Source organism: Schistocerca gregaria, unplaced genomic scaffold (genome assembly GCF_023897955.1).
Source record: "Schistocerca gregaria isolate iqSchGreg1 unplaced genomic scaffold, iqSchGreg1.2 ptg000336l, whole genome shotgun sequence".
Lineage (NCBI taxonomy): Eukaryota > Metazoa > Arthropoda > Insecta > Orthoptera > Acrididae > Schistocerca > Schistocerca gregaria.
The window spans coordinates 1467078-1486581 of NW_026061801.1; positions in this window are offsets into that span (position 1 = coordinate 1467078).

A 19504-nucleotide genomic window follows, 5' to 3' on the forward strand; every position below is an offset into this window, starting at 1 on the left:
AAACTTGAATTGTACTACTTCTTACTGGCTATTACATCAACTTAGAAGGTTTATCTGTGTTCTACTATGGTGCTTTTAGTGTCTCCGCATACCGCAGCACGCGACATAGCTTTGCAGACGATAAGTACAAGTGTTTCAGAGAGAAGAGCGGCCAATGTGACGATCTGGCTTTAAGTCGATTCGATAACAAATGACGAAAACGGACCGATTTCTCAGGTTTTTACTACATATGAACTCTTTTCACATTAACCTTGCAACTCGCCTGCTAGTCCTCCTTTCATGCAGAATCTTAAGGTCCTAGCTCATGTCCAAGGCACCAAAGCCAGCTAAAAAGTCAATAATCAATACCTAAAACTTGAATTGTACTACTTCTTCCTGGCTATTACATCAACTTAGAAGCTTCATCTGTGTTCTACTACGGTGCTTTTAGTTTCTCCGCATACCGCAGCACGCGACATAGTTTTGCAGACGATAAGTACAACCGTTTCAGAGAGAAGAGCGGCCAATGTGACGATCTGGCTTTAAGTGGATTCGATAACAAATGACGAAAATGGACGGATTTCTCAGGTTTTTACTACATATGAACACTTTTCACATACTCCCGTGCAACGCGGCCGCTAGTCCTCGTTTCATGCAGAATCATAAGGTCCTAGATCATGTCCAAGGCACCAAAGCCAGCTAAAAAGTCAATAATCGATACCTAAATCTTGAATTGGACTACTTCTTACTGGCTATTACATCAACTTAGAAGCATCATTTGTGTTCTACTATGGTGCTTTTAGTGTCTCCGCATATCGCAGCACGCGACATAGCTTTGTAGACGATAAGTACAACCGTTTCAGAGAGAAGAGCGGCCAATGTGACGATCTGACTTTAAGTCGATTCGATAACAAATGACGAAAACGGACGGATTTCTCAGGTTTTTATTACATATGAACACTTTTCACATTCTCCCGTGCAACTCGGCTGCTAGTCCTCCTTTCATGCAGAATCTTAAGGTCCTAGCTCATGTCCAAGGCACCAAAGCCAGCTAAAAAGTCAATAATCGATACCTAAAACTTGAATTGGATTACTTCTTACTTCCTATTACATCAACTTAGATGCTTCATCTGTGTTCTACTATGGTGCTTTTAGTGTCTCCACATACCGCAGCACGCGACATAGCTTTGCAGACGATAAGTACAACCGTTTCAGAGAGAAGAGCGGCCAATGTGACGATCTGGCTTTAAGTCGATTCGATAACAAATGACGAAAACGGATGGATTTCTAAGGTTTTTATTACATATGAACACTTTTCACATTCTCCCGCGCAACTCGGCTGCTAGTCCTCCTTTCATGCAGAATCTTAAGGTACTAGCTCATGTCCAAGGCACCAAAGCCAGCTAAAAAGTCAATAATCGATACCTAAAACTAGAATTGTACTACTTCTTACTAACTATTACATCAACTTAGAAGCTTCATCTGTGTTCTACTATGGTGCTTTTCTGTTTCGGCCTACGGCAACAAGCGACATAGCTTTGCAGACGATAAGTACAACCGTTTCCGAGAGTAAAGCGGCCAATGTGACGATCTGGCTTTAAGTCGATTCGATAACAAATGACGAAAACGGACGGATTTCCCAGGTTTTTACTTCATATGAACACTTTTTACATTCTCCCCTTCAACTCGGCTGCTAGTACACCTTTCATGCAGATTCTTAAGGTCCTAGCTCATGTGCAAGGCACCAAAGCCAGATAAAAAGTCAATAATCGATACCTAAAACTTCAATTGTACTACTTCTTACTGGCTATTACATCAACTTAGAAGCTTCATCTGTGTTCTACTATGGTGATTTTAGTGTCTCCGCATACCGCAGGACGCGACATAGCTTTGCAGACGATAAGTCAAGCGTTTCAGAGAGAAGAGCGGCCAATGTGACGATCTGGCTTTAAGTCGATTCGATAACAAATGACGAAAACGGACGGATTTCTCAGGTTTTTACTACATATGAACACTTTTCACATTCTCCCGTGCAACTCGGCTGCTAGTCCTCCCTCATGCAAAATCTTAAGTTCGTAGCTCGTGTCCAAGGCACCAAAGACGGGTAAAAAGTCAATAACCGATACTTAAAACTTTAATTGTACTACTTCTTACTGGCTATTACATCAACTTAGAAGCTTCATCTGTGTTCTACTATGGTGCTTTTAGTGTCTCCGCATACCGCAGCCCGCGACATAGCTTTGCAGACGATAAGTACAACCGTTTCAGAGAGAAGAGCGGCCAATGTGACGATCTGGCTCTATGTCGATTCGATAACAAATGACGAAAACGGACGGATTTCTCAGGTTTTTACTACATATGAACACTTTTCACATTCTCCCGTGCAACTCGGCTGCTAGTCCTCCTTTCATGCAGAATCTTAAGGTCCTAGCTCATGTCCAAGGCACCAAAGCTAGCTAAAAAGTCAATAATCGATACCTAAAACGTGAATTGTACTACTTCTTACTGGCTATTACATCAACATAGAAGCTTCATCTGTGTTCTACTATGCTGCTTGTAGTGTCTCAGCATACCGCAGCATGCGACATAGCTTTGCAGACGATAAGTACAAGCGTTTCAGAGAGAAGAGCGGCCAATGTGACGATCTGGCTTTAAGTCGATTCGATAACAAATGACGAAAACGGACGAATTTCTCAGGTTTTTACTACATATGAACACTTTTCACATTCTCCCGTGCTACTCGGCTGCTAGTCCTCCTTTCATGCAGAATCTTAAGGTCGTAGCTCATGTCCAAGGCACCAATGCTAGCTAAAAAGTTAATAATCGATACCTAAAACATGTATTGTACTACTTCTTACTGGCTATTACATCTACTTAGAAGCTCCATCTGTGTTCTACGATGGTGCTTTTAGTGTCTCCGCATACCGCAGCACGCGACATAGCTTTGTAGACGATAAGTACAACCGTTTCAGAGAGAAGAGCGGCCAATGTGACGATCTGGCTCTATGTCGATTCGATAACAAATGACGAAAACGGACGGATTTCTCAGGTTTTTACTACATATGAACACTTTTCACATTCTCCCGTGCAACTCGGCTGCTAGTCCTCCTTTCATGCAGAATCTTAAGGTCCTAGCTCATGTCCAAGGCACCAAAGCCAGCTAAAAAGTCAATAATCGATACCTAAAACTTGAATTCTACTACTTCTTACTGGCTATTACATCAACTTAGAAGCTTCATCTGTGTTCTACTATGGTGATTTTCCTGTTTCCGCCAACGGCAACACGCGACATAGCTTTGCAGACGATAAGTACAAGCGTATCAGAGAGAAGAGCGGCCAATGTGACGATCTGGCTTTAAGTCGATTCGATAACAAATGACGAAAACGGACAGATTTCTAAGGTTTTTACTACATATGAACACTTTTCACATTCTCCCGTGCAACTCGGCTGCTAGTCCTCCTTTCATGCAGAATCTTAAGGTCCTAGCTCATGTCCAAGGCACCAAAGCCAGCTAAAAAGTCAATAATCGATACCTAAAACTTGAATTTTACTACTTCTTCCTGGCTATTACATCAACTTAGAAGCTTCATCTGTGTTCTACTACGGTGCTTTTAGTTTCTCCGCATACCGCAGCACGCGACATAGTTTTACAGACGATAAGTACAACCGTTTCAGAGAAAAGAGCGGCCAATGTGACGATCTGGCTTTAAGTCGATTCGATAACAAATGACGAAAACGGACGGATTTCTCAGGTTTTTACTACATATGAACACTTTTCACATTCTCCCGTGCAACTCGGCTGATAGTTCTCCTTCATGCAAAATCTTAATTTCCTAGCTCGTGTCCAAGGCTCCAAAGAAGGGTAAAAGTCATTAACCGATACCTAAAACTTTAATTGTACTACTTCTTACTGGCTATTACATCAACTTAGAAGCTTCATCTGTGTTCTACTATGGTGCTTTTATTGTGTCCGCATACCGCAGCACGCGACATAGCTTTGCAGACGATAAGTACAACTTTTTCAGAGAGAAGAGCGGCCAATGTGACGATCTGGCTTTACGTCGATTCGATAACAAATGGAGAAAACGGACGGATTTCTCAGGTTTTTACTACATATGAAGACTTTTCACATTCTCCCGTGCAACTCGGCTGCTAGTCCTCCTTTCATGCAGAATCTTAAGGTCCTAGCTCATGTCCTAGGTACCAAAGAAAGCAAAAAAGTCAATAATCGATACCAAAAACTTGAATTCTACTACTTCTTGCTGGCTATGACATCAACTTAGAAGCTTCATCTGTGTTCTACTATGGTGCTTTTAGTGTCTCCGCATACCGCAGCACGCGACATAGCTTTGCAGACGATAAGTACAACCGTTTCAGAGAGAAGAGCGGTCAATGTGACGATCTGGCTCTATGTCGATTCGATAACAAATGACGAAAACGGACGGATTTCTCAGGTTTTTACTACATATGAACACTTTTTACATTCTCCCGTGCAACTCGGCTGCTAGTCCTCCTTTCATGCTGAATCTTAAGGTCCTAGCTCATGTCCAATGCACCAAAGCCAGCTAAAAAGTCAATAATCGATACCTAAAACTTGAATTGGATTTTTTATTACTTCCTATTACATCAACTTAGATGCTTCATCTGTGTTCTACTATGGTGCTTTTAGTGTCTCCACATACCGCAGCACGCGACATAGCTTTGCAGACGATAAGTACAACCGTTTCAGAGAGAAGAGCGGCCAATGTGACGATCTGGCTTTAAGTCGATTCGATAACAAATGACGAAAACGGATGGATTTCTAAGGTTTTTATTACATATGAACACTTTTCACATTCTCCCGTGCAACTCTGCTGCTAGTCCTCCTTTCATGCAGAATCTTAAGGTACTAGCTCATGTCCAAGGCACCATAGCCAGCTAAAAAGTCAATGATCGATACCTAAAACTAGAATTGTACTACTTCTTACTGGCTATTACATCAACTTAGAAGCTTCATCTGTGTTCTACTATGGTGCTTTTCTGTTTCGGCCTACGGCAACAAGCGACATAGCTTTGCAGACGATAAGTACAACCGTTTCCGAGAGTAAAGCGGCCAATGTGACGATCTGGCTTTAAGTCGATTCGATAACAAATGACGAAAACGGACGGATTTCTCAGGCTTTTACTTCATATGAACACTTTTTACATTCTCCCCTGCAACTCGGCTGCTAGTACACCTTTCATGCAGATTCTTAAGGTCCTAGCTCATGTCCAAGGCACCAAAGCCAGATAAAAAGTCAATAATCGATAACTAAAACTTCAATTGTACTACTTCTTACTGGCTATTACATCAACTTAGAAGCTTCATCTGTGTTCTACTATGGTGATTTTAGTGTCTCCGCATACCGCAGGACGCGACATAGCTTTGCAGACGATAAGTACAAGCGTTTCAGAGAGAAGAGCGGCCAATGTGACGATCTGGCTTTAAGTCGATTCGATAACAAATGACGAAAACGGACGGATTTCTCAGGTTTTTACTACATATGAACACTTTTCACTTTCTCCCGTGCAACTCGGCTGCTAGTCCTCCCTCATGCAAAATCTTAAGTTCCTAGCTCGTGTCCAAGGCACCAAAGAAGGGTTAAAAGTCAATAACCGATACTTAAAACTTTAATTGTACTACTTCTTACTGGCTATTACATCAACTTAGAAGCTTCATCTGTGTTCTACTATGGTGCTTTTAGTGTCTCCGCATACCGCAGCACGCGACATAGCTTTGCAGACGATAAGTACAACCGTTTCAGAGAGAAGAGCGGCCAATGTGACGATCTGGCTTTAAGTGGATTCGATAACAAATGACGAAAACGGACGGATGTCTCAGGTTTTTAATACATATGAACACTTTTCACATTCTCCCGTGCAACTCGGCTGCTAGTCCTCCTTTTATGCAGAATCTTAAAGTCCTAGCTCATGTCCAAGGCACCAAAGCCAGCTAAAAAGTCAATAATCGATACCTAAAACTTGAATGGTATTACTTCTTACTGGCTATTACAGCAACTTAGAAGTTTCATCTGTGTTCTACTATGGTGCTTTTAGAGCCTTCGCATACCGCAGCACGCGACATAGCTTTGCAGACGATAAGTACAACCGTTTCCGAGAGCAGAGCGGCCAATGTGACGATCTGGCTTTAAGTCGATTCGATAACAAATGACGAAAGCGGACGGATTTCTCAGGTTTTTACTTCATATGAACACTTTTTACATTCTCCCCTGCAACTCGGCTGCTAGTCCTCCTTTCATGCAGAATCTTAAGGTCCTAGCTCATGTCCAAGGCACCAAAGCCAGCTAAAAAGTCAATAATCGATACCTAAATCTTGAATTGGTCTACATCTTACTGGCTATTACATCAACTTAGAAGGTTCATCTGTGTTCTACTATGGTGCTTTTAGTGTCTCCGCATACCGCAGCACGCGACATAGCTTTGCAGACGATAAGTACAAGTGTTTAAGAGAGAAGAGCGGCCAATGTGACGATCTGGCTTTAAGTCGATTCGATAACAAATGACGAAAACGGACCGATTTCTCAGGTTTTTACTACATATGAACACTTTTCACATTCTCCCGTGCAACTGGGCTGCTAGTCCTCCTTTTATGCAGAATCTTAAGGTACTAGCTCATGTCCAAGGCACCAAAGCCAGCTAAAAAGTCAATAATCGATACCTAAAACTAGAATTGTACTACTTCTTACTGGCTATTACATCAACTTAGAAGCTTCATCTGTGTTCTACTATGGTGCTTTTCTGTTTCGGCCTACGGCAACAAGCGACATAGCTTTGCAGACGATAAGTACAACCGTTTCCGAGAGTAAAGCGGCCAATGTGACGATCTGGCTTTAAGTCGATTCGATAACAAATGACGAAAACGGACGGATTTCTCAGGTTTTTACTTCATATGAACACTTTTTACATTCTCCCCTGCAACTCGGTTGCTAGTACACCTTTCATGCAGATTCTTAAGGTCCTAGCTCATGTCCAAGGCACCAAAGCCAGATAAAAAGTCAATAATCGATACCTAAAACTTCAATTGTACTACTTCTTACTGGCTATTACATCAACTTAGAAGCTTCATCTGTGTTCTACTATGGTGATTTTAGTGTCTCCGCATACCGCAGGACGCGACATAGCTTTGCAGACGATAAGTACAAGCGTTTCAGAGAGAAGAGCGGCCAATGTGACGATCTGGCTTTAAGTCGATTCGATAACAAATGACGAAAACGGACGGATTTCTCAGGTTTTTACTACATATGAACACTTTTCACTTTCTCCCGTGCAACTCGGCTGCTAGTCCTCCCTCATGCAAAATCTTAAGTTCCTAGCTCGGGTCCAAGGCACCAAAGAAGGGTAAAAAGTCAATAACCGATACTTAAAACTTTAATTGTACTACTTCTTACTGGCTATTACATCAACTTAGAAGCTTCATCTGTGTTCTACTATGGTGCTTTTACTGTCTCCGCATACCGCAGCACGCGACATAGCTTTGCAGACGATAAGTACAACCGTTTCAGAGAGAAGAGCGGCCAATGTGACGATCTGGCTTTAAGTCGATTCGATAACAAATGACGAAAACGGACGGATTTATCGGGTTTTTACTACATGTGAAGACTTTTCACATTCTCCCGTGCAAATCGGCTGCTAGTCCTCCTTTCATGCAGGACGTTAAGGTCCTAGCTAATGTCCAAGGCACCAAAGCCAGCTAAAAAGTCAATAATCGATACCTAAAACTTGAATTGTACTACTTCTTACTGGCTATTACATCAACTTAGAAGGTTCATCTGTGTTCTACTATGGTGCTTTTAGTGTCACCGCATACCGCAGCACGCGACATAGCTTTGCAGACGATAAGTACAAGTGTTTCAGAGAGAAGAGCGGCCAATGTGACGATCTGGCTTTAAGTCGATTCGATAACAAATGACGAAAACGGACCGATTTCTCAGGTTTTTACTACATATGAACACTTTTCACATTCTCCCGTGCAACTCGGCTGCTAGTCCTCCTTTCATGCAGAATCTTAAGGTACTAGCTCATGTCCAAGGCACCAAAGCCAGCTAAAAAGTCAACAATCGATATCTAAAACTAGAATTGTACTACTTATTACTGGCTATTACATCAACTTAGAAGCTTCATCTGTGTTCTACTACGGTGCTTTTAGTTTCTCCGCTTACCGCAGCACGCGACATAGTTTTGCAGACGATAAGTACAACCGTTTCAGAGAGAAGAGCGGCCAATGTGACGATCTGGCTTTAAGTGGATTCGATAACAAATGACGAAAATGGACGGATTTCTCAGGTTTTTACTACATATGAACACTTTTCACATACTCCCGTGCAACGCGGCCACTAGTCCTCGTTTCATGCAGAATCATAAGGTCCTAGCTCATGTCCAAGGCACCAAAGCCAGCTAAAAAGTCAATAATCGATACCTAAATCTTGAATTGGACTACTTCTTACTGGCTATTACATCAACTTAGAAGCTTCATCTGTGTTCTACTACGGTGCTTTTAGTTTCTCCGCTTACCGCAGCACGCGACATAGTTTTGCAGACGATAAGTACAACCGTTTCAGAGAGAAGAGCGGCCAATGTGACGATCTGGCTTTAAGTGGATTCGATAACAAATGACGAAAATGGACGGATTTCTCAGGTTTTTACTACATATGAACACTTTTCACATTCTCCCGTGCAACTCGGCTGCTAGTCCTCCTTTCATGCTGAATCTTAAGGTCCTAGCTCATGTCCAAGGCACCAAAGCCAGCTAAAAAGTCAATAATCGATACCTAAAACTTGAATTGGATTTTTTATTACTTCCTATTACATCAACTTAGATGCTTCATCTGTGTTCTACTATGGTGCTTTTAGTGTCTCCACATACCGCAGCACGCGACATAGCTTTGCAGACGATAAGTACAACCGTTTCAGAGAGAAGAGCGGCCAATGTGACGATCTGGCTTTAAGTCGATTCGATAACAAATGACGAAAACGGATGGATTTCTAAGGTTTTTATTACATATGAACACTTTTCACATTCTCCCGTGCAACTCTGCTGCTAGTCCTCCTTTCATGCAGAATCTTAAGGTACTAGCTCATGTCCAAGGCACCATAGCCAGCTAAAAAGTCAATGATCGATACCTAAAACTAGAATTGTACTACTTCTTACTGGCTATTACATCAACTTAGAAGCTTCATCTGTGTTCTACTATGGTGCTTTTCTGTTTCGGCCTACGGCAACAAGCGACATAGCTTTGCAGACGATAAGTACAACCGTTTCCGAGAGTAAAGCGGCCAATGTGACGATCTGGCTTTAAGTCGATTCGATAACAAATGACGAAAACGGACGGATTTCTCAGGCTTTTACTTCATATGAACACTTTTTACATTCTCCCCTGCAACTCGGCTGCTAGTACACCTTTCATGCAGATTCTTAAGGTCCTAGCTCATGTCCAAGGCACCAAAGCCAGATAAAAAGTCAATAACCGATAACTAAAACTTCAATTGTACTACTTCTTACTGGCTATTACATCAACTTAGAAGCTTCATCTGTGTTCTACTATGGTGATTTTAGTGTCTCCGCATACCGCAGGACGCGACATAGCTTTGCAGACGATAAGTACAAGCGTTTCAGAGAGAAGAGCGGCCAATGTGACGATCTGGCTTTAAGTCGATTCGATAACAAATGACGAAAACGGACGGATTTCTCAGGTTTTTACTACATATGAACACTTTTCACTTTCTCCCGTGCAACTCGGCTGCTAGTCCTCCCTCATGCAAAATCTTAAGTTCCTAGCTCGTGTCCAAGGCACCAAAGAAGGGTTAAAAGTCAATAACCGATACTTAAAACTTTAATTGTACTACTTCTTACTGGCTATTACATCAACTTAGAAGCTTCATCTGTGTTCTACTATGGTGCTTTTAGTGTCTCCGCATACCGCAGCACGCGACATAGCTTTGCAGACGATAAGTACAACCGTTTCAGAGAGAAGAGCGGCCAATGTGACGATCTGGCTTTAAGTGGATTCGATAACAAATGACGAAAACGGACGGATGTCTCAGGTTTTTAATACATATGAACACTTTTCACATTCTCCCGTGCAACTCGGCTGCTAGTCCTCCTTTTATGCAGAATCTTAAAGTCCTAGCTCATGTCCAAGGCACCAAAGCCAGCTAAAAAGTCAATAATCGATACCTAAAACTTGAATGGTATTACTTCTTACTGGCTATTACAGCAACTTAGAAGTTTCATCTGTGTTCTACTATGGTGCTTTTAGAGCCTTCGCATACCGCAGCACGCGACATAGCTTTGCAGACGATAAGTACAACCGTTTCCGAGAGCAGAGCGGCCAATGTGACGATCTGGCTTTAAGTCGATTCGATAACAAATGACGAAAGCGGACGGATTTCTCAGGTTTTTACTTCATATGAACACTTTTTACATTCTCCCCTGCAACTCGGCTGCTAGTCCTCCTTTCATGCAGAATCTTAAGGTCCTAGCTCATGTCCAAGGCACCAAAGCCAGCTAAAAAGTCAATAATCGATACCTAAATCTTGAATTGGTCTACATCTTACTGGCTATTACATCAACTTAGAAGGTTCATCTGTGTTCTACTATGGTGCTTTTAGTGTCTCCGCATACCGCAGCACGCGACATAGCTTTGCAGACGATAAGTACAAGTGTTTAAGAGAGAAGAGCGGCCAATGTGACGATCTGGCTTTAAGTCGATTCGATAACAAATGACGAAAACGGACCGATTTCTCAGGTTTTTACTACATATGAACACTTTTCACATTCTCCCGTGCAACTGGGCTGCTAGTCCTCCTTTTATGCAGAATCTTAAGGTACTAGCTCATGTCCAAGGCACCAAAGCCAGCTAAAAAGGCAATAATCGATACCTAAAACTAGAATTGTACTACTTCTTACTGGCTATTACATCAACTTAGAAGCTTCATCTGTGTTCTACTATGGTGCTTTTCTGTTTCGGCCTACGGCAACAAGCGACATAGCTTTGCAGACGATAAGTACAACCGTTTCCGAGAGTAAAGCGGCCAATGTGACGATCTGGCTTTAAGTCGATTCGATAACAAATGACGAAAACGGACGGATTTCTCAGGTTTTTACTTCATATGAACACTTTTTACATTCTCCCCTGCAACTCGGTTGCTAGTACACCTTTCATGCAGATTCTTAAGGTCCTAGCTCATGTCCAAGGCACCAAAGCCAGATAAAAAGTCAATAATCGATACCTAAAACTTCAATTGTACTACTTCTTACTGGCTATTACATCAACTTAGAAGCTTCATCTGTGTTCTACTATGGTGATTTTAGTGTCTCCGCATACCGCAGGACGCGACATAGCTTTGCAGACGATAAGTACAAGCGTTTCAGAGAGAAGAGCGGCCAATGTGACGATCTGGCTTTAAGTCGATTCGATAACAAATGACGAAAACGGACGGATTTCTCAGGTTTTTACTACATATGAACACTTTTCACTTTCTCCCGTGCAACTCGGCTGCTAGTCCTCCCTCATGCAAAATCTTAAGTTCCTAGCTCGGGTCCAAGGCACCAAAGAAGGGTAAAAAGTCAATAACCGATACTTAAAACTTTAATTGTACTACTTCTTACTGGCTATTACATCAACTTAGAAGCTTCATCTGTGTTCTACTATGGTGCTTTTACTGTCTCCGCATACCGCAGCACGCGACATAGCTTTGCAGACGATAAGTACAACCGTTTCAGAGAGAAGAGCGGCCAATGTGACGATCTGGCTTTAAGTCGATTCGATAACAAATGACGAAAACGGACGGATTTATCGGGTTTTTACTACATGTGAAGACTTTTCACATTCTCCCGTGCATATCGGCTGCTAGTCCTCCTTTCATGCAGGACGTTAAGGTCCTAGCTCATGTCCAAGGCACCAAAGCCAGCTAAAAAGTCAATAATCGATACCTAAAACTTGAATTGTACTACTTCTTACTGGCTATTACATCAACTTAGAAGGTTCATCTGTGTTCTACTATGGTGCTTTTAGTGTCTCCGCATACCGCAGCACGCGACATAGCTTTGCAGACGATAAGTACAAGTGTTTCAGAGAGAAGAGCGGCCAATGTGACGATCTGGCTTTAAGTCGATTCGATAACAAATGACGAAAACGGACCGATTTCTCAGGTTTTTACTACATATGAACACTTTTCACATTCTCCCGTGCAACTCGGCTGCTAGTCCTCCTTTCATGCAGAATCTTAAGGTACTAGCTCATGTCCAAGGCACCAAAGCCAGCTAAAAAGTCAACAATCGATATCTAAAACTAGAATTGTACTACTTCTTACTGGCTATTACATCAACTTAGAAGCTTCATCTGTGTTCTACTATGGTGCTTTTCTGTTTCCGCCTACGGCAACAAGCGACATAGCTTTGCAGACGATAAGTACAACCGTTTCCCAGGGTAGAGCGGCCAATGTGACGATCTGGCTTTAAGTCGATTCGATAACAAATGACGAAAACGGACGGATTTCAAAGGCTTTTACTTCATATGAACACTTTTTACATTCTCCCCTGCAACTCGGCTGCTAGTCCACCTTTCATGCAGAATCTTAAGGTCCTAGCTCATGTCCAAGACACCAAAGCCAGATAAAAAGTCAATAATCGATACCTAAATCTTCAATTGTACTACTTATTACTGGCTATTACATCAACTTAGAAGCTTCATCTGTGTTCTACTACGGTGCTTTTAGTTTCTCCGCTTACCGCAGCACGCGACATAGTTTTGCAGACGATAAGTACAACCGTTTCAGAGAGAAGAGCGGCCAATGTGACGATCTGGCTTTAAGTGGATTCGATAACAAATGACGAAAATGGACGGATTTCTCAGGTTTTTACTACATATGAACACTTTTCACATACTCCCGTGCAACGCGGCCACTAGTCCTCGTTTCATGCAGAATCATAAGGTCCTAGCTCATGTCCAAGGCACCAAAGCCAGCTAAAAAGTCAATAATCGATACCTAAATCTTGAATTGGACTACTTCTTACTGGCTATTACATCAACTTAGAAGCTTCATCTGTGTTCTACTATGGTGCTTTTAGTGTCTCCGCATACCGCAGCACGCGACATAGCTTTGCAGACGATAAGTACAACCGTTTCAGAGAGAAGAGCGGCCAATGTGACGATCTGGCTTTAAGTCGATTCGATAACAAATGACGAAAACGGACGGATTTCTCAGGTTTTTACTACATATGAACACTTTTCACTTTCTCCCGTGCAACTCGGCTGCTAGTCCTCCCTCATGCAAAATCTTAAGTTCCTAGCTCGGGTCCAAGGCACCAAAGAAGGGTAAAAAGTCAATAACCGATACTTAAAACTTTAATTGTACTACTTCTTACTGGCTATTACATCAACTTAGAAGCTTCATCTGTGTTCTACTATGGTGCTTTTACTGTCTCCGCATACCGCAGCACGCGACATAGCTTTGCAGACGATAAGTACAACCGTTTCAGAGAGAAGAGCGGCCAATGTGACGATCTGGCTTTAAGTCGATTCGATAACAAATGACGAAAACGGACGGATTTATCGGGTTTTTACTACATGTGAAGACTTTTCACATTCTCCCGTGCAAATCGGCTGCTAGTCCTCCTTTCATGCAGGACGTTAAGGTCCTAGCTCATGTCCAAGGCACCAAAGCCAGCTAAAAAGTCAATAATCGATACCTAAAACTTGAATTGTACTACTTCTTACTGGCTATTACATCAACTTAGAAGGTTCATCTGTGTTCTACTATGGTGCTTTTAGTGTCTCCGCATACCGCAGCACGCGACATAGCTTTGCAGACGATAAGTACAAGTGTTTCAGAGAGAAGAGCGGCCAATGTGACGATCTGGCTTTAAGTCGATTCGATAACAAATGACGAAAACGGACCGATTTCTCAGGTTTTTACTACATATGAACACTTTTCACATTCTCCCGTGCAACTCGGCTGCTAGTCCTCCTTTCATGCAGAATCTTAAGGTACTAGCTCATGTCCAAGGCACCAAAGCCAGCTAAAAAGTCAACAATCGATATCTAAAACTAGAATTGTACTACTTCTTACTGGCTATTACATCAACTTAGAAGCTTCATCTGTGTTCTACTATGGTGCTTTTCTGTTTCCGCCTACGGCAACAAGCGACATAGCTTTGCAGACGATAAGTACAACCGTTTCCGAGGGTAGAGCGGCCAATGTGACGATCTGGCTTTAAGTCGATTCGATAACAAATGACGAAAACGGACGGATTTCAAAGGCTTTTACTTCATATGAACACTTTTTACATTCTCCCCTGCAACTCGGCTGCTAGTCCACCTTTCATGCAGAATCTTAAGGTCCTAGCTCATGTCCAAGACACCAAAGCCAGATAAAAAGTCAATAATCGATACCTAAATCTTCAATTGTACTACTTATTACTGGCTATTACATCAACTTAGAAGCTTCATCTGTGTTCTACTACGGTGCTTTTAGTTTCTCCGCTTACCGCAGCACGCGACATAGTTTTGCAGACGATAAGTACAACCGTTTCAGAGAGAAGAGCGGCCAATGTGACGATCTGGCTTTAAGTGGATTCGATAACAAATGACGAAAATGGACGGATTTCTCAGGTTTTTACTACATATGAACACTTTTCACATACTCCCGTGCAACGCGGCCACTAGTCCTCGTTTCATGCAGAATCATAAGGTCCTAGCTCATGTCCAAGGCACCAAAGCCAGCTAAAAAGTCAATAATCGATACCTAAATCTTGAATTGGACTACTTCTTACTGGCTATTACATCAACTTAGAAGCTTCATCTGTGTTCTACTATGGTGCTTTTAGTGTCTCCGCATACCGCAGCACGCGACATAGCTTTGCAGACGATAAGTACAACCGTTTCAGAGAGAAGAGCGGCCAATGTGACGATCTGGCTTTAAGTCGATTCGATAACAAATGACGAAAACGGACGGATTTCAAAGGCTTTTACTTCATATGAACACTTTTTACATTCTCCCCTGCAACTCGGCTGCTAGTCCTCCTTTTATGCAGAATCTTAAAGTCCTAGCTCATGTCCAAGGCACCAAAGCCAGCTAAAAAGTCAATAATCGATACCTAAAACTTGAATGGTATTACTTCTTACTGGCTATTACAGCTACTTAGAAGTTTCATCTGTGTTCTACTATGGTGCTTTTAGAGCCCCGCATACCGCAGCACGCGACATAGCTTTGCAGACGATAAGTACAACCGTTTCCGAGAGCAGAGCGGCCAATGTGACGATCTGGCTTTAAGTCGATTCGATAACAAATGACGAAAACGGACGGATTTCTCAGGTTTTTACTTCATATGAACACTTTTTACATTCTCCCCTGCAACTCGGCTGCTAGTCCTCCTTTCATGCAGAATCTTAAGGTCCTAGCCCATGTCCAAGTCACCAAAGCCAGCTAAAAAGTCAATAATCGATACCTAAAACTTGAATTGTACTACTTCTTACTGGCTATTACATCAACTTAGAAGGTTTATCTGTGTTCTACTATGGTGCTTTTAGTGTCTCCGCATACCGCAGCACGCGACATAGCTTTGCAGACGATAAGTACAAGTGTTTCAGAGAGAAGAGCGGCCAATGTGACGATCTGGCTTTAAGTCGATTCGATAACAAATGACGAAAACGGACCGATTTCTCAGGTTTTTACTACATATGAACACTTTTCACATTCTCCCGTGCAACGCGGCTGCTAGTCCTCCTTTCATGCAGAATCATAAGGTCCTAGCTCATGTCCAAGGCACCAAAGCTAGCTAAAAAGTCAATAACCGATACCTAAAACTTGAATTGTACTACTTCTTACTGGCTATTACATCAACTTAGAAGCTTCATCTGTGTTCTACTATGGTGCTTTTAGTGTCTCCGCATACCGCAGCACGCGACATAGCTTTGCAATCGATAAGTACAACCGTTTCAGAGAGAAGAGCGGCCAATGTGACGATCTGGCTCTATGTCGATTCGATAACAAATGACGAAAACGGACGGATTTCTCAGGTTTTTACTACATATGAACACTTTTCACATTCTCCCGTGCAACTCGGCTGCTAGTCCTCCTTTCATGCAGAATCTTAAGGTCCTAGCTCATGTCCAAGGCACCAAAGCCAGCTAAAAAGTCAATAATCGATACCTAAAACTTGAATTGGACTACTTCTTACTCGCTATTACATCAACTTAGAAGCTTCATCTGTGTTCTACTATGGTGCTTTTCCTGTTTCCGCCTACGGCAACACGCGACATAGCTTTGCAGACGATAAGTACAACCGTTTCAGAGAGAAGAGCGGCCAATGTGACGATCTGGCTTTAAGTCGATTCGATAACAAATGACGAAAACGTACGGATTTCTCAGGTTTTTACTTCATATGAACACTTTTTACATTCTCCCCTGCAACTCGGCTGCTAGTCCTCCTTTCATGCAGAATCTTAAGGTCCTAGCTCATGTCCAAGGCACCAAAGCCAGCTAAAAAGTCAATAATCAATACCTATAACTTGAATTGTACTACTTCTTCCTGGCTATTACGTTAACGTAGAAGCTACATCTGTGTTCTACTACGGTGCTCTTAGTTTCTCCGCATACCGCAGCACGCGACATGGTTTTGCAGACGATAAGTACAACCGTTTCAGAGAGAAGAGCGGCCATTGTGACGATCTGGCTTTAAGTCGATTCGATAACAAATGACGAAAACGGACGGATTTCTCAGGTTTTTACTACATATGAACACTTTTCACATTCTCCCGTGCTACTCGGCTGCTAGTATTCCTTTCATGCAGAATCTTATGGTCCTAGCTCATGTCCAAGGCATCAAAGCTATTTAAAAAGTCAATAATCGATACCTAAATCTTCAATTGTACTACTTATTACTGGCTATTACATCAACTTAGAAGCTTCATCTGTGTTCTACTACGGTGCTTTTAGTTTCTCCGCTTACCGCAGCACGCGACATAGTTTTGCAGACGATAAGTACAACCGTTTCAGAGAGAAGAGCGGCCAATGTGACGATCTGGCTTTAAGTGGATTCGATAACAAATGACGAAAATGGACGGATTTCTCAGGTTTTTACTACATATGAACACTTTTCACATACTCCCGTGCAACGCGGCCACTAGTCCTCGTTTCATGCAGAATCATAAGGTCCTAGCTCATGTCCAAGGCACCAAAGCCAGCTAAAAAGTCAATAATCGATACCTAAATCTTGAATTGGACTACTTCTTACTGGCTATTACATCAACTTAGAAGCTTCATCTGTGTTCTACTATGGTGCTTTTAGTGTCTCCGCATACCGCAGCACGCGACATAGCTTTGCAGACGATAAGTACAACCGTTTCAGAGAGAAGAGCGGCCAATGTGACGATCTGGCTTTAAGTCGATTCGATAACAAATGACGAAAACGGACGGATTTCAAAGGCTTTTACTTCATATGAACACTTTTTACATTCTCCCCTGCAACTCGGCTGCTAGTCCTCCTTTTATGCAGAATCTTAAAGTCCTAGCTCATGTCCAAGGCACCAAAGCCAGCTAAAAAGTCAATAATCGATACCTAAAACTTGAATTGTACTACTTCTTACTGGCTATTACATCAACTTAGAAGGTTTATCTGTGTTCTACTATGGTGCTTTTAGTGTCTCCGCATACCGCAGCACGCGACATAGCTTTGCAGACGATAAGTACAAGTGTTTCAGAGAGAAGAGCGGCCAATGTGACGATCTGGCTTTAAGTCGATTCGATAACAAATGACGAAAACGGACCGATTTCTCAGGTTTTTACTACATATGAACACTTTTCACATTAACCTTGCAACTCGCCTGCTAGTCCTCCTTTCATGCAGAATCTTAAGGTCCTAGCTCATGTCCAAGGCACCAAAGCCAGCTAAAAAGTCAATAATCAATACCTAAAACTTGAATTGTACTACTTCTTCCTGGCTATTACATCAACATAGAAGCTTCATCTGTGTTCTACTACGGTGCTTTTAGTTTCTCCGCATACCGCAGCACGCGACATAGTTTTGCAGACGATAAGTACAACCGTTTCAGAGAGAAGAGCGGCCAATGTGACGATCTGGCTTTAAGTGGATTCGATAACAAATGACGAAAATGGACGGATTTCTCAGGTTTTTACTACATATGAACACTTTTCACATACTCCCGTGCAACGCGGCCGCTAGTCCTCGTTTCATGCAGAATCATAAGGTCCTAGATCATGTCCAAGGCACCAAAGCCAGCTAAAAAGTCAATAATCGATACCTAAATCTTGAATTGGACTACTTCTTACTGGCTATTACATCAACTTAGAAGCATCATTTGTGTTCTACTATGGTGCTTTTAGTGTCTCCGCATATCGCAGCACGCGACATGGCTTTGTAGACGATAAGTACAACCGTTTCAGAGAGAAGAGCGGCCAATGTGACGATCTGGCTTTAAGTCGATTCGATAACAAATGACGAAAACGGACCGATTTCTCAGGTTTTTACTACATATGAACACTTTTCACATTCTCCCTTGCAACTAGGCTGCTAGTCCTCCTTTCATGCAGAATCTTAAGGTCCTAGCTCATGTCCAAGGCACCAAAGCCAGCTAAAAAGTCAATAATCAATACCTATAACTTGAATTGTACTACTTCTTCCTGGCTATTACGTTAACGTAGAAGCTACATCTGTGTTCTACTACGGTGCTCTTAGTTTCTCCGCATACCGCAGCACGCGACATGGTTTTGCAGACGATAAGTACAACCGTTTCAGAGAGAAGAGCGGCCATTGTGACGATCTGGCTTTAAGTCGATTCGATAACAAATGACGAAAACGGACGGATTTCTCAGGTTTTTACTACATATGAACACTTTTCACATTCTCCCGTGCAACTCGGCTGCTAGTCCTCCCTCATGCAAAATCTTAAGTTCCTAGCTCGTGTCCAAGGCACCAAAGAAGGGTAAAAAGTCAATAACCGATACCTAAAACTTTAATTGTACTACTTCTTACTGGCTATTACATCAACTTAGAAGCTTCATCTGTGTTCTACTATGGTGCTTTTAGTGTCTCCGCATATCGCAGCTCGCGACATAGCTTTGTAGAGGATAAGTACAACCGTTTCAGAGAGAAGAGCGGCCAATGTGACGATCTTGCTTTAAGTAGATTCGATAACAAATGACGAAAACGGACGGATTTCTCAGGTTTTTACTACATATGAACACTTTTCACATTCTCCCGTGCAACTCGGCTGCTAGTCCTCCTTTCATGCAGAATCATAAGGTCCTAGCTCATGTCCAAGGCACCAAAGCTAGCTAAATGTCAATAATCGATTCCTAAAACTTGAATTGTACTACTTCTTACTGGCTATTACATCAACTTAGAAGCTTCATCTGTGTTCTACCATGGTGCTTTTAGTTTCTCCGCATACCGCAGCACGCGACATAGCTTTGCAATCGATAAGTACAACCGTTTCAGAGTGAAGAGCGGCTAATGTGACGATC